The 21,135-nt window shown below is 32.9% G+C and overlaps 1 protein-coding gene and 1 long non-coding RNA gene across 5 annotated transcripts in view; one reads left to right on the forward strand and one right to left on the reverse strand.

The window, feature by feature from the left end:
* LOC111045726 (hepatic leukemia factor) overlaps positions 1 to 21,135 on the forward strand; it is a 276,427-nt gene that overhangs the window by 104,260 nt on the left and 151,032 nt on the right. The gene's annotated exons all lie outside the window — the stretch shown is intronic.
* Positions 7,975 to 19,257, reverse strand: LOC120352066. Its single transcript, XR_005571686.1, has 3 exons — positions 19,161 to 19,257; positions 8,503 to 8,654; positions 7,975 to 8,204 (listed from the first exon to the last, which is right to left on the reverse strand). It is a non-coding gene; the product is annotated as an uncharacterized LOC120352066 (long non-coding RNA).

The following is a 21,135-nucleotide window of genomic DNA, read 5'->3' on the forward strand; positions in this document are numbered from 1 at the left end:
ATTTTTTTTTAAATAATCCCTTTCTTTCTCCACTGCTTTCCTTCAACAGTTATTTTAGATTTCCCTGTAAGAATTACAATAAATTGAATTCTTTTTCGAACAGTAAGCCAACCATTCAATTAAAGGTTTCAGATCCCCTTCATGAAGCTAATGAAATCCAAACTCAGATTTTACTATCGGTTGGACTTTTAAAATGTTATCTAAATTTGGGAGAGAAATAGTACAAGGAGTATCCTTAGTTTTTCTCTCCTAATCAGTGTTTCTTTGTAAAAAATATAGATAAATAAATAAATAAAATAATAAATATTCAAATAACAAGCAGTATTATCATCCAGAAAATTACTTCCAAGAAAATATTCTGAGATCGTACTCTACAATACAATATAATTATAATTATATAATATAATTATTATAATTATTATATAATTATATGTTACTATACATATAATCTTATCACTCTACTAATAATAAACCATAACAACAAACAAAATGAAAAATTTTCATATTATGTGAATACAGTATGTGCGTGGTAATTGTTATCTGTTAACTGATGTTAAGGTGCGTACAGACTTATGCGCCACGAACACTCGCATTTCACTTTTCATCAGCTGATAATATGCAATATATTTTTATCACAATATATTTATTCCATTTTCATAATACATTATTAATGAAATTCCATCACACAATGCTTGCATTATGAATTAATATCGGGGCACCGAGCTTCCCTCGTTATTTTTATTAATTTATAAACAGAACACAATTCTCTAAAATGATTGTGTTTATATTTCACAGCTGGCTATACGTCAGCTTATGAATTTCGGGGATGCGATATTTTGATTTTCTACAGAATCACTCGCTCACTTTTTACTATCCACAGACGACGAAAGTCTCAGTTGTTTCAGCCAAGGATGAATTATCCTTTTAATGTTGTTCAGCGAGTTTTCCCAAGGATAAGACCTAGTGCAATCGAATTTTTATATCATAAACCTACTATGTTCCAAATTTCGTGAAAATCGTTAGAGCCGTTTTCGAGATCCGTTGAACATAAATACCCAGATATAAATATAAATAAATAACCAGATATAAAAATACAGAAATTGCTCGCTTAATATAATAGGATTACATCTGTATCTTACTGTATCTGTATAGGCTAAAAACAATGACAACAGCATCAGTTGATGGAAAGTGAAATGCGCGTGTTCGTGGCGGATGAGTATGTACACACATTTATGGAAACAAACGTCAGAGTAAGGAGAATGAGTTCTTAATAATCTTGACTTCTAAATTATCTCAGTCTCTATGAATACCAACAACGTTAAGCAGAGTATGGAGTAACTCAGAAGCCCCTGCCTTCTCCCATATCGAAACTGCACCATCGACCACATATGAAGTAACTAAGAAGAGAAGAAGAAGAAGAAGAAGAAGAAGAGAAGAAGAAGAAGAAGAAGAAAGAAGAAGAAGAAGAAGAAAGAAGAAGAAGAAGAAGACGAAGAAGAAGAAGAAGAAGAAGAAGAAGAAGAAGAAGAAGAAGAAGAAGAAGAAGAAGAAGAAGAAAGAAGAAGAAGAAAGGGAAGAAGAAGAAGAAGGAGAAAGAGGAAAATGAAGAAGGAGGATTAGAGATAAGGTTAGAGTTCTTTATTTATGTATATGTTACAATATTTGAGGAGGAGGAGAAGGAGATATTTGATATTTATTCAATTTGTCTTACATTGCCAGGTCTGACAAGAACTATGGAAAACACTTATAAAATTAAACATAACCAAAAAATTAACTCTTCTAAATTTAAATACAATACATAGTGAAAAATTTTAGTAGAAATTCATAGAAATGATGAAACTTATGTAGGTTAATTTATTGAATGGGCAGAATTTACAGGGAAGTGGAAATTTGAAAGGAACAAGTGGGAGGATATTAAGGCTTGGTGAGGGGTAGGGATGTAGAATAATTATGGAGGATTATGGATATAAAGGAAATCGGATTTTCGGTGGGAAGAAGGATGAAGAGGAGGAGGAGTGGGAGGAGGAGAAGAAGAAAAAGAGAAAGAAGTATCGAAAAAATATTGTTGCAGGATTTGTAAACCAGGTATTGATCACAAAGATTAGAAAAAGTAGTTGAGTCATTTGTAGAGGATCAGATGTAAATATGAAGGCTACTTTGATCACAAATTAAACAAAAATTCCATTTGTAACTGTATATAGCATGATATTGATATGATAGATCATATTGATGGAAGTTTTCGAAAAAAATTTGTTGAGGTATCATGAACTGGATCGACTTTTTAGCGTTGAAGAAGCCTGATGCAATTTTGTTCACATTATAAAAAGTGCAACATGCACTTTGTAGGTATCGATTAGGGTGACATGATCAAGTTGCAGTTTTCAATCATTATTTTTTTCGAAATCCTTCTTTCTAGAGCATCTTCCGAAAGACCTTCTCCATTGGAAGGTTTTGTATTTCGAATTATCACCTAAGGGTGGGGTTCTAGTTGCTATAGACGTTTCAACTTTTTGACTATTAGATATTAAATTATAAGAACGAAAATCTATAGAGCTCCTAGTTGATGGCATAAACTTCATTTTATTCTTTATTCATTCATACAATATGTTGTATTATTCTTTATTCATCAAAATGCTGTGAATAGGTAGCCTACCTATCAGATCATAATGATAAAAATATAGCCCAGAATTTACATATATTTACGAACAATTTAGTCTGAATTATTGGTTTAATAGAGAAAGAATTGTTCCAACCAAAGAAGAAAACATAAAATTATTTTTGAACGATTGATAATATTTGCATCCTCATTGAAATTGTCATAATTTGGACGAAAGTTGAGCTTGAACTTCTTACAGAAGAAACATAACCTATTTTTTGGACATGTAATCAAAATTTGGGAATGGAATAGTTTTGGGCCAAGCCTGTTGTTCCTTCCCAATCATATTTATATGATTTGTTATTGTATCCACGTATAAATAAATAATAAATAAATAAATTTGCTCATATCGAATCAGTTTCTCCCAAACTATCATCTCATGTGACTTGGAATATCTACAGGCTATAAAATTCAAATATTTTCTTCATCGATTTCAAGTCATTTCATGATGTTCAACGTTTAAACAATTAAGTTCTAAGGGTAAACAGCATCATATAAAAAACTAGAAAACTTATCAAGATTTCAAATTTAGATACACTTTCAAAATTACAAATCACCAAACCTGACCACCTTCGCCTCAAAGGAGTGTTTCACTGTTCAATCTTTTATCAAAAATTATTAGGTCTACAGAGTAATTTCTTAATCAACTTGAAGCATGCAACAACAATCGTGCTGCAGTTCTATATTACTATACCTGAAATATCTATATCACCATACTTAATATCACTGTGCTACCATACTTAACATATCTATATCTGAGAAGGAGATGTTACATGCTTCAGTTGCTTCATCATTCGAAGGTTCTCCACTCAAAACTGTATAATTAAGTTATTATATCTAATTGGTTTTCAACGTTCCTATTTTCAAGCACAATCTAAGTTTTTTTTAGATGTTTGGATAAGATTATAACAACACAAGTGGATGAATGGTGGAATAATGATATGATAAATCCACACAAATCGCGAAAATTGGTCGAAATCGTTCACACTTTCTCAGAAGTTGTTTGGGTTTCAGCTCTTCGTCTACCAATACATGAATTTGAAATACTAGTAGTTCTGTGAACAGTAGACCTCACACAGTATTCTCATCCACAAGTACCTGATTGAAACCTATCGACCTTATGGAAATACAGCAATAGACTGGCTTCTCCACACATCTGTGTAATCACTTGTCAGCTGATTTATAATGGATAATTCTATAGTCTGATTTTTACTGTAATATTGGCGTATGAAAGAGGCTCCTTTTTCCTTTTATATTATCCTTGAAATTCAAAATTTCCAAAAACCTTGTATATACGTCGACGCACAATAATTAAAAAAGGAACATACCTGTTAAATATCATGAAAATCTATTACCGCGTTTCGCTGTAAATACGCAACATATAAACATTTAAACATTAAGAGAAATGCCAAACCGGCGACTTGAATTTTAGACCTCACTTTGCTCGGTCAACAAACTTAACGTGCTAGATGATATTTTCCATGAAAGTTTATATCAATCGATATAGAAAAGATGTGTATTTTCTTGCTGCTTAGATATCCATAGTAGTTGCATGATTTCAAGACGTTATGGTAAGACAAATTAGGGTTCAAGCAATTTCTATTACTATGTCTAAGTGGTAGGAAGGCTACAATGTTTTCAATGCACTTTTCAATTACCTATATCTTACCTTGCAAGATCACCTAAACAAATAAACTTACAATGATTGGATTAATTGAAAATACGCCGACCAGTAACAGCTAACAGAGTAGACAGTAGAATATCAAAGTTATTGATGGTTTAATCAAGCTATCTTCTCTGATAATTCATCACCGTAGAACCAGTTCTCAAAATCCAGTATTGATGGAATGAGCTATTCAATATCCTTCCAATCATTATTACAACATAGTTACAAACAATGAAAGCTAAAAAAGAAGAATATTGTGGTTTTGAATTGCTTTGCGGTATTGAGGCGATTAAGTTTTTCTCAAAGCTTTGAAAGCTTATTATATTGGAAAAAACGGACAATTGATTGGATGAACTTGGGTTGGATGAAGAATATTAATTTCATTATTATCTTGGATAACCATGACCTATGCCACTCTATAATTTTATATATTTTTTTAAAAAAGGTGTGGGAGGTAGCTTTTATCTTCATTGTGAAACTCATATCATCTCTAGGCTTATGTCGTATAGAGATGGCTAGGGGGACGTTGATGAACATAAAAGACGAGATAGAATTTTCAGATTATGAGAGATTAATTGATTTAATTCATATAGGATGCGAAAAGAATTCAAATGGCAATCGATGAAACTATGAGACTTGAAATCTCAGTTTCATAATTTGAAACAAAAAATATAAATTTTATCGTTGAACTTACTGAGGACAATAGAAACAAAATTGAACTCTAATTTCTATTATATTGGAAGACAATTTGAAAATATTCTGTCTTCTTCTCTTCCACCTTATGTAGGTAATTTGATAATGTACTATAACATAACTGATTGGAGAATCAAATTCCACTTCTACTTTAGTTCCTACTTTCCTTTTTAAACTCTAGACGTGTTTCAATACACAAAACACTGGACCCCATCTTCAAAAAAAAAGGTAGTAGATCTATCAAAGGACTACTCCAAAAGTAAGAGTTTGATACTCACATTAAATTATCACCTAAGAATTCTTCATCTCCTTCTCCTTCTTCTTTTTCTTCTTCTTCTTCTTCTTCTTCTTATTCTGCTTCTCCTTCTTCATTCAACCAATTCGAGCCTTGTAAGGCGTTGGGTGTACCCATAGATACAACAAATATATATAAACATACTATAGAAGAATGAATAACATTTTGTCCCTGAAACAAGTGATTTCTTCTCCAAAATATCTTTACAATTAGACCTAAAATATGCATCTTCCTAATTACAACAACTGTCCGAAAATACTTGCATACTATAAATTACGCACGTTACTAATGAACGACCACCCTACTACTCAGCCGGTACACTACAAATCAAATTCAAACCGCTCTTTCAACTTCAACGCAGAAAACCAACTCCCAAATCAATATTCCTCAACAAATCATTATTCAAATCACATTCAAAACAGTTTTGTAAGAATGCAGTCTTATCCTCTGACGTATTTGTTATCTCTGTTTATACCATTTTCAAATTATCTACATTGGACGGTAATCTCTTCATTAACTTGAAATAAATCGAAATTCCCATATAAGTGCTGCTTACTTGAGTTGGACCGGTTCCAAAATGTGCACACATATATATGTATTCAAAGATGATGAACTATGTATATAAATATGATGGACATCAATATATACATACACATATATATATATATATATATATATATATATATATATATATATATATGTGTATGTATTCAAAGGTGATGAACTATGTATATGAATATGATGGACATCCGTTGCACACGAAACTGATTACTGATTAATCAATTCTTTTTACTTTTTATGGTATTCTAGTGGTGGAAGTGTCCATCAATCCAATCCCAGGTTCAAAACAAGTTCCAGCTTTAATCCTCCCCGGCAGGCGACCACTAAAACCCAATCAGTTGCTCCGGATTTACCACTGAAACATTCCTTCTCGAGCTAGGATGGATGATATCTACCGTGGAAATATTTCTGAGACGGTAGTGTGTTGAGAGTTGACACACAGCGTGCAGTCTTTAAGAAGCCAATCGAAAATAAATTTCCTTTCCAGGTGAAATGAGTTTCACTTCGAAATGTCAGCGTTGGTTCAATGAAGAGTGATGATGTTATTTATTAGGAATGCTGACAGACTATGAATCTCACAATAGAAATTGTTGTTTTTGTTTAACTTCTTCAATAAATTCATGAAATTTAATTCATAGATTCTTGAAATAATAGATTCTCCATTAGTTCATAATCTCCGACTTCATAACTTCTTGAGTTACTTCATAAGAACTATTGGAGAATCTATTATTTCAAGTTTGAATCTATTATTTTTAGTTGACTTCTAATATAAATAACTATTCAGGGTTGTTATCAATCTTAAGAATGATAAAAGTAATCGTGATATATTCGACTATTAGTATTAAAAATATTATATCTTGAAATATACTTATAGTAACAGCCACTCATTTTTCAAACAGTTTAAATTGGATGCTCTGATTGTTAAACCATTATTATACAAGTGATATTTTACTTTCCTTGCCCTATTACCATAGGTAAGGAAAGTATTGCTTTCAAAAAAAAATAAGGTACCCAAATTTGTAAAATTTCTATACGTTTCAAGGTCCCCTGAGTGCAAAAAAGTGGTTTTTGGGTATTGGTCTGTATGTGTGTGTGTGTGTGTGTGTGTGTATGAGTGTATGTGCGTCTGTGTACACGATATCTCATCTCCCAATTAACGGAATGACTTGAAATTTGGAACTTAAGGTCCTTACACTATAAGGATCCGACACGAAAAATTTCGATCAAATGCGATTCAAGATAGTTTTTTTTTCTTTTAACAATATTGCAATTGTAAGCTACTTTGTTCATTGTTTTTTCATTGTATAATAATCTTGTATTGTTTTATTTGTGAAGGAGACACATTAGGGGTAACCTGTTGTCTCCATAAATAAATAAATAAGATGGCGGCTTAAATGGCGAAAATGTTGTCAAAAACCGTGTTTTTCGCGATTTTCTCGAAAATGGCTCCAACCATTTTGATTAAATTCATACCTGGAATAGTCATTGATAAGCTCTATCAACTGCCACAAGTCCCATATCTGTAAAAATTCCAGGAGCTCCATCTATGCAAAGTTTGATTTTAGATTCTCAATTATCAGGCTTCAGGCACAATTTTAACAAAAAAATTTGAGTGTAAGAGATTGAGCATAAAAATCTCTACAATTAATGTTCAGTAACATTTTCACCTAAAATTGAGAATAAGCTCGAAATTCGAGAAAATGTGATTATCCATATTTCAAACTGTTGGCAACTGTTGATTCTATCAAATGATTCACTATGAAGAGATAGCAGACCTCGTATGTCTCCAGTGTTATTGTCCTGTCACCAGCTGGCTAAGATCTTTGTTTATAAGAAGACTTGAGATGCGCGAGAACACTGGCGTCAGGTGATCAATTTTCATAACGGCAAGGAAAGTTGTGTGAGTGCGCCACACCAGATTTTTTTTAGTTGACTTCTAATATGAGTAACTATTCAGGGTTGCTATCAATTTAGAATGATAAAAGTAATCTTGATATATTCGACTATTCTTGTTAAAAATATTATCTTGAAATACACATATCGTCACAGCCACTCATTTTTCAAACAGTTTAAATTGGATGCTCTGATTCATACACCATCATTATACAAGTGATATTTTTTGTCTTGTAAACATAACTAGCAAAACAACTAGTAAATGAAGAATTTGAATTAGCCTACCTTAGCAGGATCTACTAGTCTGCAAGCTGCAACTGTTTTCTGCTAGTTTCATAGTTATTGTTTCTAACGTTCGATTACCGATTGGGTGAGTCAGCCATTTCCTCATCTTCATTCTTCAATGAATGAAATAATACCCCAGGTTCGAGGCGTTTAACCTGCAGTATAAAAATGATATTGATTCATTTATTTATTTATTCACATACAAATACAATCCATGTAAAAACAACAGGCATTTGCCCAAAACTGCTCTAAACCTTAATTTGGAATACACAGTCTAGAGGTTATGATAACGAATTGAAATGAAATTGATTGAATCCAATACATGTTGGCAGGACTGGGCTGCCTATGAATTGTCTTGGTTTTGTTGCTCCGTATTTTTTGAAGTTTTTAAAGTATTTAACTAAGTATTAAGAATTTGGTTACTGTCGAGTGAATCGTGAGTGTCTGATCTACCTGAGAAGCGTATCCAACATGGTCCAACTTCTTGTGTGCTGCCGGCGTTTGAGAGGTAAATTGCACAACTGCCACGGTTTTGGAGTTGAATCATCCATTTTTAAAACCAGTGTTTACATGAAACTCTAACGTGAAAAGAACAACAGCTGAATCTGTCAAGTGAGTAAGGAATATATTATTGATATTTTATTAACATTTTGTATGCAATAGATAAGTAAAAATTTATGATGCAATAGTTATTTGTGCAACTAGTGCGCAAATTGACTGTTTGCTGCACCGAAAGAAACGTTTACGCCCGAGCCGTAGGCGAGGGCGGAATGGTTTCTGGAGTGCAGCAGAGGAACTTTGCGCACGTATTTCACATTAAGTTTTTCCTACAGTTACCATTGAATATGAAAAGTGGGTAATTATGGGTAAAATTGCCTGAAATGCATCAAATGTTTTTCTGTGTAATTTTATTATTGATAAAAACCTCAATCCTAAAATCCTAAAGTCCTCGTTGTCCTTGGTTATAATATATAGGTACTTAATAATTAGCGCGTTGTGCTTGGTTGCACCTCTGCTCACTATAGCAGCCCAGTCACTGTTACCAACTTCATTTTGATTTTGCTGCACTGTTGCTCCATATAACCTACTAAGTATTTTGCGTTGCCATGTTGCAAATCTGGAGTGCAGAAGAATTTTTCCCGCACTAGAGCGGAAAAGTGATTCTTTGCGTTCTGTAATCAGTGCAGCAATGGCCACTTTTCAACGTAACTGTAGGAAAATTATATTTTGTAGAACAATATAAGACACAGACCTCAAGGATTTCAAACAAGACGATGAAATCTACCGCTTCGCGTCACATAGGGTCAGTCCATCAGTCCCATTTGAACAATGATGTCAGTTTGAAGTGAATATATAAAGGTAAAAGTGAATATTATTTTGAAGGTGAATAATCCAGATCTAAAACAAAAGCTGAATTCTACTAGATGATGATGCATCTACCATAATATCGTGTAATGATTCAGTACTGATTTCAGAAATTACTATCTACAGGCTACCATCTACATCAATTTAATTTTTCATCAATAAATTTTAATCCATTGAAAATCTCATCATCTACAATAGTTGGATCTATATTGAATGTTCAAAATAAGAAATGTAGATGCATTCACTTGTTATATTTCGAGTATTTTATTCTCACTATTATTTATTAATAATATATTAATAATATATTAAATCAAATATAAATAGAATAGAATATAGAATAGAATAGAACAGAACTTTATTTGCACTTTTTTCAACATTACAAAAATGAAAATAATACCTCCAATTCAATTCAAACTCAACTAAATTTTACAAATAAATTGAACAAGCATTCTTTTCATCATAAATAAAAGTTCTTTAGGCCGAGGCCGTCAGCCGAGTAGATAGATTTCTTTATTATACATTATACTAATATTGAATAATTATTATTGTTTTTGTGATTACATAATTCACTCAATAATTATTTCTCCTTATCATTCCTATTCGATTACCTAACTAACTAACTAACTAACTTCCCTTCTTCTCATACCTAACTAATTTCTCGTAATTATCATAACTAAATATTGTAACTCAACTTTTAAAAAGCAATTCACACTCTTAAATTTCACCCTCTTTTAGGGACCTTGTATGCGTCAATATTAATATATTAGAGTATTTTATTTTAATCTATTTTGTCAATTATTTCCTCAATCAATGATCATGGTGTAGAGGAAGCAATATATTATATAGTGAGATTTACTTTAAAAAAAATATTACTTATGAATGTTGTTAATCAGCGGCCACATAGTAGGCCTCAAAATACATTATCACATAGTACATAATACATTTTGTATTATGGGGTCGCTGATATTAATAATGTTTCCTACCCAACCAATGCTCACACTCTTAAGTGAAGAAACCTATTAAATACCATCTCTTCATGGTCCTTGTAACATTCATATGAACTCAATTAATTTTGTGATAATCGAAATACTAATATAAGCACTCACAGAATAACATCAGAGCACAAATTTAGTCTATACAACATAATTATATAACCTACAAAGTGATGAAACCTCACAAACATAACCAGAATATTCTATTCTGAGAGAGCATTGGAATCTTCATTGGATAATCAAGATTGAAAATCAAACAAGCTATTCAATATTGAATTAACTAGTTTAATCAATTAGTCATAAACCTAAGCCGACTATTCTCACAAACTTCACAATACACTCCACATTGTGATAGTCTACTCTTGATAATATACGAATTTGGAGGGACCAGAGAAAAGTCTCGAATTACCGAGAGTTCGTATTATCGAAAGCTGGATGGAAGAGAAAAAATATTTCTATTTAGTCTACGCACAGGCCACAGTGCCCCTTGTAGGCTCATTCCGTAATGTATAATATGAAACCCTAATTTAAGTACTTCATTATTTGTATTTTATATTTCATTTTTTTATCATTTTCGTACCTGCTATATTGTGGAATGGAGAAGATTCTTGATTGATTGATTGATTGATTGAGAGCAAAATTGTTTGACACTTTAGTTTATTGAATGCTCAAATTTTCAAATGCAGTAAAGTAAAACTATAAAAATTATCAAGTATTGAGAAATTTAATTACGGTAAGGAAATACATTGGCTGAGTTTCGTATTATCGAATGTTTCTATTATCAAGAGTCGACTGTAATTATTCTACACCACTTTCTATATTATTCTATATCCGTAGACATTCACATACTGGTATCATAGAGAAACAATAGCGTAAGTAGATATCCCATGGTATAGGGAATTTATGTCGCAACTTTTACTGTTATCTCAAGCAGATTACTGTCGATTATTGTCAATTTTTACTGTTTTGTTGGGGTGATAGTGTATGAACGGCACAATTTGAGAGACTACAAGCGTCACACAGCTGCATAGGAAAGAACTACGAGATTATCGGCTTGGGATAACAGTAAAAGTTGCGACATAAACGCCCTATACCATGGGATATCTACTTATGCTATCGTTTCTTTATGCTGGTATTCACAGCAGCAGCAAATAAATTCCATATCTCACAACCATTTATTAATTGATCGCCGCCAACCAAGAAAGGAGAAGTGAATAAATTAGAATTTTTGATAAGTCGTGAATCGACCTTGAAGATGTACATAAACCAATAAATCATTTTTAATTGCCCCATTCCAGACACCTGTTGTGGAATGCATTTAAGTTATGAATGTAATATTGTTCCTGAATTCCTATTAACTATAGTAAGATTCATTCTAATCTGTCAGCATTGATTGCAAGGGACGTATTGATGTTATTAGTGAGGTAAGCTGCAAGCTTTCAAGGGAAAATCCCACTATAGGCTGTAGGCTAATATTTGATTGGATACAAAAATTTTACACAACTTCTATAATACGGTACGTATATGGAGAATATTTTTTATTAGTCTTCCTAGTTGTTATCAAGTTGTCTAAATGCTACCTTATCTTCCCGAAAAAGTGTTATGTCAACAGAAATACTAAAGAAGGTGCAATGAACGAGTTATTCAGTTTTATTTACCTTTCAAGTGTAAAGAAGAACTTCTTCTTTAGGTCTAAAGGTTCTTCTTTAGGTCTTCTTCTTCTTCAAAGTCTAAAGGTTTAAACTTTTATTTACCTAAAAGTTCAAAGACTTCAATGTTCCTAAAATATCTTCACGTAATGATTTTCCAGTTTTTCAATTCTATAGTAATTAATTGTTTTATCAATTTCATGACTTTTTAGATGCTTCTTTCATACTTTAATTTCCCTTCATTTTTTTCCATATCCGTGAAGTTTCATCAATAAATGAGAGATAAAGATATTAGCCTAATCAAAAGTCAATATGAATCGCTTTGGGGCTCTATGGGTGTGATCACAGTGAATAAAACCAGAGCAAATGCTCATGAGCAAAAGCATTGAGCATAAGGTTTTGCTCTTGAGCAAAAGGTAGAAGCAAATGCATTTATCATTTTTATATGAATAAGCTTTACCTTATACTCTTACCTTATGCTCCTGAACTCTGGAGCAAATGTTCACGTATTTTAAAGATTTTTAATTAGCTGATTCACTTTTGTAGCCTTACTTTGTTTTTATAGCTCACGGAAGCGCTAAATTTATTTATTTATACATTTATACATTGATACATTGGCTACAATGTCATTCTCAACTATGAATGATTGGGGAAGGAACAACAGGCTTAAAGCCCAAAACTGTTCCTTTTCCAAATTTAGATAGAAATTTTCCAAAAAATAGGTTATGTTAACACTTCACGATTATATTATTATTAAATAAGCAAGTAGGGGGCACCGCTTGTGTTTGCGTCGTCTGCTCTCCATAATAATCTTCAGCATATTCTTATAATATCAATAGCCTTCTTATAATCGTCTACACTCCCATCTTCTTAAATGCCTATTTCCTATTTTGTGATGGCTATCTTTATAACAGGTAGCTTTTATATTTATTCTTTTGTAGGAATAATGGTGATATAATATATCATGGTTAAATCTAAAAAGAGTTTCATAGTTCTCAACTATTGGTTGTGATTGTATCTGGTATAGTTTCCTCTTCCTCATACGAATTAGTTGAGCCATTTTACTATGAGCAAAAGGTGATGAGCTGCTCTAGACTAGACTACACCTTTTTTGAAGCATTTGCTTCAAAAGTTGAGCAAATGCTCTAGTTTATTCATACAATTTTGAGCAAAAGCTTTTATTTTTGAGCAAATGCTCAAACTATTTTTTTGATGAGCATGAGGAAAAGGTTTTGCTCACGTTTATTCATAGAGAATGAAGCAAATGCTCCATATTTTAGAAGTATGAGCAAATGCTCAACTTTATTCATATGGCCCATTGAATGCGTCAGATCATGCATGAGCCGGAAATAGTTATTTGTGCAACTAGTGCGCAAAGTGACAGTTTGCTGCATCGAAAGAAACGTTTACGCCCGAGCTGTAGGCGAGGGCGGAATGGTTTCTTGAGTGCAGCAAACGAACTTTGCGCACGTATTTCACATTATTTTTTTCCTACAGTTACCATTGAATATGAAAAGTGGGTAATTATGGGTAAAATTGCCTGAATAATGTAGTAGTGTTTGAATGGCGGGGGGCAGCTGTGTGGTGTGTACTGTGGTGGCACTGTGCTGTCGTTGTCCTTGGTTATAATATCTACTTAATAATTAGCGCGTTGTGCTTCGTTCACCTCTGCTCACTATAGCAGCCCAGTCACTGTTACCAACTTCATTTTGATTTTGCTGCACTGTTGCTCCATATAACCTACTAACTATTTTGCATTGTCATGCTGCAAATCTGGAGTACGCAAAGTACTCACTTTGCGCACTAGTGCGGAAAAGTGATTCTTTGCAGCCTGCAATCAGTGCACAAATGGTCACTTTTCAGGGTATCTGTAGGAAAACAAAATTTGAATAGTGTTATTGGAACAAGTTGCCACTTGCATGTAACTGCTCACACTGAACGCAATCAGCAATTGCAAGCGTTCAGTGTGTGTTCCTATTACTCTATCCAGATTTTGTTTCTCATCAGCACGGTTGGCCTTCATAACCTACAGTAACAATATAGCCATGGTTATATAGTTACTGTATCATAACCAAGCTTGCACTTGCACATATATGAATCAATGTGATCATACCCATAGAGCCCCAAAGCTATTCATTGTCATTCATTGACCATTCATATTGACTTTTGATTAGGCTAATATTTATCTCTCATTTATTGATGAAACTTCACGGATATGGAAAAAAATTGCATAATATGCATTGAAAGGATTTTAGGACCAAGTCTGGTCCAACTTTATGATATGAATGAATTAATAAATCTCATAATAGATTAAAAAATAGTTATGGAGGTATTCCTATATTGTAGGAATTGCAAACTGAGAACGAGTATTATTCATTAGAGCCATACAATGTGATCATTTTTTGTATTGAATAGATTGAAAATCCACCACAAAAAAGTTTCAATACAAATCATTTTAATCCTTCAGATCACCTTATCTTATTAATCTCACGCTTACGATTTTCCTACCCTGAAAAGCCACGCCAACAATACCAGTTTGACAATGATAACACATGACGAGTGATAACAATTTTTAATACTTCTTTCATTGTATAGATATTTCGATTTTGAAGAGGAAAAGCTTGTCCCTATAAGGATAGCTACACACTCACATCGATTTTTGTTCGTATGATATTCTGCCGTCCTTATTAATTCTATTAGACTAAACAGGTGATTTCAAACAGATGATGTTTAGTCAGTTTCATCGTTCAAAATAAGTCAAGCTCCGTTCAATCTGAGAATTCATAAGGAAGGTAAAATATAAAATGATTTATAACTGAATTATTGAATAATTACAACATAATTTGCATAAAAACCGGCCATTTTCAAAATGATTACAATTATCCCGATTATAATATTTAACGAGTATGAAAACAACTCTCTATTAGAAGCGAAATTGTCAAATAAAAAGATGATCTCAGATTTGCAATAAAACACAAAAAATAGCATAACTTGTTTAATGCATTAAATTGTGGCAATGCAGTAGGGGAAATCTGAAACTGGTTTAGCTTCTAATGACCAATTAAAAGTATTAAATCAGAGGTAACTCACTAAACTTATATCTAATGGATGTATGGTAGTTAGATGACAAGTTATTACAATCATGATGATTCAAATTATTCCAATTTTTATGTTCAAGTCCCAATCTGAATAAGTAGTCAACTCTAATTTATATTTTTTCACTTCTTACTCCAACTTTATAACCTACTTAGTTGTAATTTTAGAAAAAAATATTGCTCCAAGTTCTAAGTTTCGAAGTATGAATAATTATTATCAATTATCCAACTAAGGCCCGGTTGCACAACAGCCGGTTAAATTTTAACCTTGATTAATTCCACAAGAACCAATCAGAGAAGCCGTATTTTCAAAAACGCCTTCTCTGATTGGTTCTCGTGAAATTAATCACGATTAAAATTTAACCGACTGTTGTGCAACCGGGCCATAGTGTATCATATTACAAGCATTCAGTTGTGAGATTCACTAAAAAACTGTCAGCATTCCTGATATATAAGATCAACGCTTTCCATTTAACCAATGCAGACAGTCTAAAGTGAATCTTTTTATAGGATCCGGTGGAATTGCAACATAGCAAATCCTGAGAAAAATTTTCAAGTCAGTTTTCAATTAAGATTTCAGCATAATAAGTAGCTAATTTGCATGTTGATGAAGCCCTACATCGAAACAGATATCCGGTTACCCACCACCTTAGATAAAGGATAAGCATAACCTATATTTCTGGTCTCTGCTATCACGCACCCATTGAACATATTCATAAACTTTGAAAATGCTCAGTTATGAGAGTTTCAGATATCCGGTTACCTACCACCTTAGATAAAGGATAAGCATAACCTATATTTCTGGTCTCTGCTATCACGCACCCATTGAACATATTCATAAACTTTGAAAATGCTCAGTTATGAGAGTTAGACAATGAATAGAAAATCGTTGAGGTATTGGCAGTTTGATAAAACTTTTCAAGATATCTTGTTACCTATCAGTTCTATTTTGATATTAATTATTGCAATAATATTATCCTTAAGAGCCCTGGATGATAGCTAATCGATAAGGTATTGATTTATAATAAAACTTATCCTCTATCGTAGGCCTGCAAATTTTTAAAGAGAGAATAATTACAAAATATCTATACTGTATTTTGCTGTATATGTATGAATAAGTATGATAAGTATAAGTAGAAACATATCCTCATTTTCTTTTCAAAACTTTGATTCACCAAAATTTTGGAGAAAGATTTTTTTGGGTTATGCCTGTTGTCTTCTCCCAATCAAAATGATTTGTGATTATCGATTAATGAAATAAATTAATGTAATAGATAAATAAATAATGATAAGCTAGTCGAATAGAAAACATTAATTTAAATCAAATCAACTTTTATTCAATGATATCGCTTACATGACACATTCCTTTATACAAATTATAATACAGATCATTGAATACAATACTGTTCGCTTAAGAAAAATCTCGTCTGCAAACAGGAGTGAAATACATTCAGAACTCAACTAAAAATGATTATCTATGAACTCAAATGAAAATACTTATCTTTATTAAATTTATTTATCTTAATTCATCTCACACACACACCATGGAGAAATAATAATAATCATTAATAAAACACTGAAAGAATTGAAACTCAGTTTTTTACTCAGTAGACCTAATCAATCAAATTGTATGAAAATTATATTTTTCAATGTGTGATAGAGCACCTTATACATTATTTAGAGTGCTGTTTTCTGAGGTTATTTTTTATTGAAAATTCAAGAAGATTGAAAAGTAGAAAAATAACTCAAACATAGTAAAACAACTATAGCCTACAAATCAAACATCAGAATTTGAAGTGGATTCATTCAATATCATCTAACTCCTTATTCAAATTCATTGTTTCAATTGTCTAGAGATACGAATCGTGAGTGATTCATCCTTTAGGAATAATTATCAAAATTAGTCAGAGTTTTGGACTTTCCCAGTTTTTAATTTCTTATTAATTTATTTTGTAAACAATATTGTAGGCTATGGTAGAGAATAAATTTTGGCAGAAATACGTATAATGTATTCCATAGTGTTATAATTTTAATAATAAGAAAACAAAGATATTGTCAAATTTCACTAAAAATTTATTAAAAACTTTAAAACAGAACCAAGGTTACACGTAGTTAACCAAAGCATCATCAGCTGTACTGAGGAATGAGGATACATTCTATATATGAGGATAGTATCCTCATTCCTCAGTACAGCTGATGATGTGTTGGTTAACTACGTGAAACCATGGTTCTGTTTTAAAGTTTTTAATAAATTTTTTGTGAAATTTGACAATATCTTTGTTTTCTTATTATGGAGAGATTTCACATCACCATCTACTAATTTTATTATGTTATGATTTTAATTGAATTTTATATTTTTTGATGAATTTACATGTTCGAATGAATTCAGTGGAATAACGTTCGTTGAATAACACATTTATCGTACGATGAATAACGTTGAAAGGGAATGAAAAAGATAATTGATAAACAATTATCAAACTATTCAACTTCGATAATAAAAATCAACTAAACAAAAGAAAGCAGAACTAATTGAATGAATGTGTTGAAATATATTTTTAAATAACTTTTTCTAAACAGTACTTGCGTGATTGAAAATTGAAGTACCATTATAGTGATAGTGGGATAGTGAAATTCACTTGAAATTCTCAGCATTGGTTGAACGGAAACCATTTTATACTATTCAAAACGAACATTACCAGTTTTAATTGCAACATAAAAATGCATTCATATGATTCGCTTGACACGTACAAGTTTAATCACTTACAAAACGAGGCAACTGGGAATTTAATAGTTTTCCTTCCAGAACAGAAAATAAACAGCATTTGTGTGGTCTCGCTTATTCTTAGTCTTGTTTGGAATCTGAATGTTTTTCATATTCCGGTGGGTTGACACCTTATTTTAGTGTCGGACAAATTGCTGTACAAATACACGGCATGCAACGAACGCCGACTGAACAAGAACTTCTTTATTAAGGACTTGACTTGCAGCGGTTATGAGCGCCACCACGTGATGAATTGAGAGAGAGAGCTTGGTGATAGCTAAGACATCATAGAATAAAGTGAGATCCACTTAAAACTGTAAGGCCCTGTCGTACAAAAGCCGGTTAAATTTTAACCGTGATTAATTTCACGAGAACCAATCGGTCTTTTTGGTAAGGCCTTTTTGATAAGACGGCTTTTCTGAATGGTTCTCGTGGAATTAATCATGGTTAAATTTTAACCGGCTTTTGTGCAACCGGCACTAAGAATTCCTCACATTTAACATCAAATTTTTCCATTCAACCCATGAGGTAATCATCATTTATCAGACAATTAAATCAAAAAGACTCTACATTTGCCATCTACAGTTTGTAATATTGTTTTATCAAGTAAAAAAAATGCTTCATATATTGAAATTGTTTCATAATAGAAAGTTATCCGATCATACACTGACAATTACCACGATAAAAATACATTTTCGCCACACTGCACAGAAAGCAGCTGTTTCCAGTCCCTACGTAGATCTGAAAGACCTTGTTTGCAGACGACGTCAGAAAAGGGTTTCTTTTCCGGTCTAGGCCAGAAAGTTGTCTCTTTCCAGCCGCTCATGGAAGTAGTAATAAGTCATCCGCTAGATCGGGCGAGTGTCCACTTTCATCATCAGCTGAAGTCGCCATGATTTCAGTTCCAGTTTCGAATCAAACTAATTCGCTTCGCAAACAGTTTTATTCAATTATTTATTGTTGATTAGTGCATTCCGAATATTCAAAAATGCTTGAAGATGACTGTGGTATTCCAAGTGAAATTTTAAAAGAATCTGAAATCCTGACTGCAAATCTTCTACCACTAAAATCAAGAGATAGGTACGATAGCTTAACGAGTATTCTTTATTTTGTATTCTTTATTATTTTGTCAGCAATACCTGTAGTGTGGCGAAAAATATCGTTCGCACCACGGGCAAAATGTTTTTCCAGCTCTCAATCTTTTCTAGCACGCTTCCAAACAGTAGCCTCTTTTAATTAGCCTACATACCTTGACGTCACAAACCACCAAATCTCCTCCCACAGAAAGCATCAAACACCAGAAGCCCATTCAACAGCATTGTGAGCCTATCCGTGACTGTGATCAATAATCTGCAAACTAGAAACAATATCCTATTAATTTCACCATAGAGGAAACTAATATTTGATCTCTGATCTCAGTCACTGGAAACTCCATGTCATCATCCATTAATCTCAAGTTCAAAACCAACACAACAAAATATTACTTCATTAAAATGAAACCATCAGTAGTTCTTCCCAGTTTGTTGTGATCTTGATAATGTCAAACTTTGTTGAGATAAACCGGTGTGCCATACCGGCATGTTCCTGTAGATTTAATAATATTATTAATGCTTGGTGGTGCGACAGGTTAATGTGACCTTTCACCCATGAAAACCAGGCTTCACGCCTCTCACGATCTCATGCTGTATTGTCAGATTCATTACAACCTGTCAGCATTACTTGAATTGGAGGTATTTCTGTTTTCACCAAAGATTAACACTCAGAGAATACGTATTCGAGATATGACTGATGAATTTTGAATTTCGAAGGGTTGATAAGAGCCGGAAATAACACTAAACAATCCGAAAGTTTCAATAATATTGAAATAAACTTGAAAATTTTGAGCAGAAAAATTAAAACTACTATCACTGCAACTATCAGCTGATTATGACTAAGTATGAAATTGTTTCATAATATAAAGTTATCCGATCATACACTGACAATTACCACGCTAAAAATACATTTTCGCCACACTGCACAGAAAGCAGCTGTTTCCAGTCCCTACGTAGATCTGAAAGACCTTGTTTGCAGACGACGTCAGAAAAGGGTTTCTTTTCCGGTCTAGGCCAGAAAGTTGTCTCTTTCCAGCCGCTCATGGAAGTAGTTAATAAGTCATCCGCTAGATCGGGCGAGTGTCCACTTTCATCATCAGCTGAAGTCGCCATGATTTCAGTTCCAGTTTCGAATCAAACTAATTCGCTTCGCAAACAGTTTTATTCAATTATTTATTGTTGATTAGTGCATTCCGAATATTCAAAAATGCTTGAAGATGACTGTGGTATTCCAAGTGAAATTTTAAAAGAATCTGAAATCCTGACTGCAAATCTTCTACCACTAAAATCAAGAGATAGGTACGATAGCTTAACGAGTATTCTTTATTTTGTATTCTTTATTTATTTTGTCAGCAATACCTGTAGTGTGGCGAAAAATATCGTTCGCACCACGGGCAAAAATGTTTTTCCAGCTCTCAATCTTTTCTAGCACGCTTCCAAACAGTAGCCTCTTTTGATTAGCCTACATACCTTGACGTCACAAACCACCAAAGCTCCTCCCACAGAAAGCATCAAACACCAGAAGCCCATTCAACAGCATTGTGAGCCTATCCGTGACTGTGATCAATAATCTGCAAACTAGAAACAATATCCTATTAATTTCATAATCTCAACATAGAGGAAACTAATATTTGATCTCTGATCTCAGTCACTGAAAACTCCATGTCATCATCCATTAATCTCAAGTTCAAAACCAACACAACAAAATATTACTTCATTAAAATGAAACCATCAGTAGTTCTTCCCAGTTTGTTGTGATCTTGATAATGTCAAACTTTGTTGAGATAAACCGGTGTGCCATACCGGCATGTTCCTGTACATTTAATAATATTATTAATGCTTGGTGGTGCGACAGGTTAATGTGACCTTTGACCCATGAAAACCAGGCTTCACGCCTCTCACGATCTCATGCTGTATTGTCAGATTCATTACAACCTGTCAGCATTACTTGAATGGGAGGCATTGATGTTATTCAAAAGCAATGCTGTAAATTTGTAGAGAATCTCACTTCATCCTGTCTTGTCTTAGAGTGAGATTCACTGTCAGTATAGGTTGAATGTGGATAATCAATGGAGCTTATAATGAATGGTGACAGTTTGAAGTGAATCTCACTAGAATATTCATACATCCTCC

Source organism: Nilaparvata lugens, chromosome 6 (assembly GCF_014356525.2).
Source record: "Nilaparvata lugens isolate BPH chromosome 6, ASM1435652v1, whole genome shotgun sequence".
Lineage (NCBI taxonomy): Eukaryota > Metazoa > Arthropoda > Insecta > Hemiptera > Delphacidae > Nilaparvata > Nilaparvata lugens.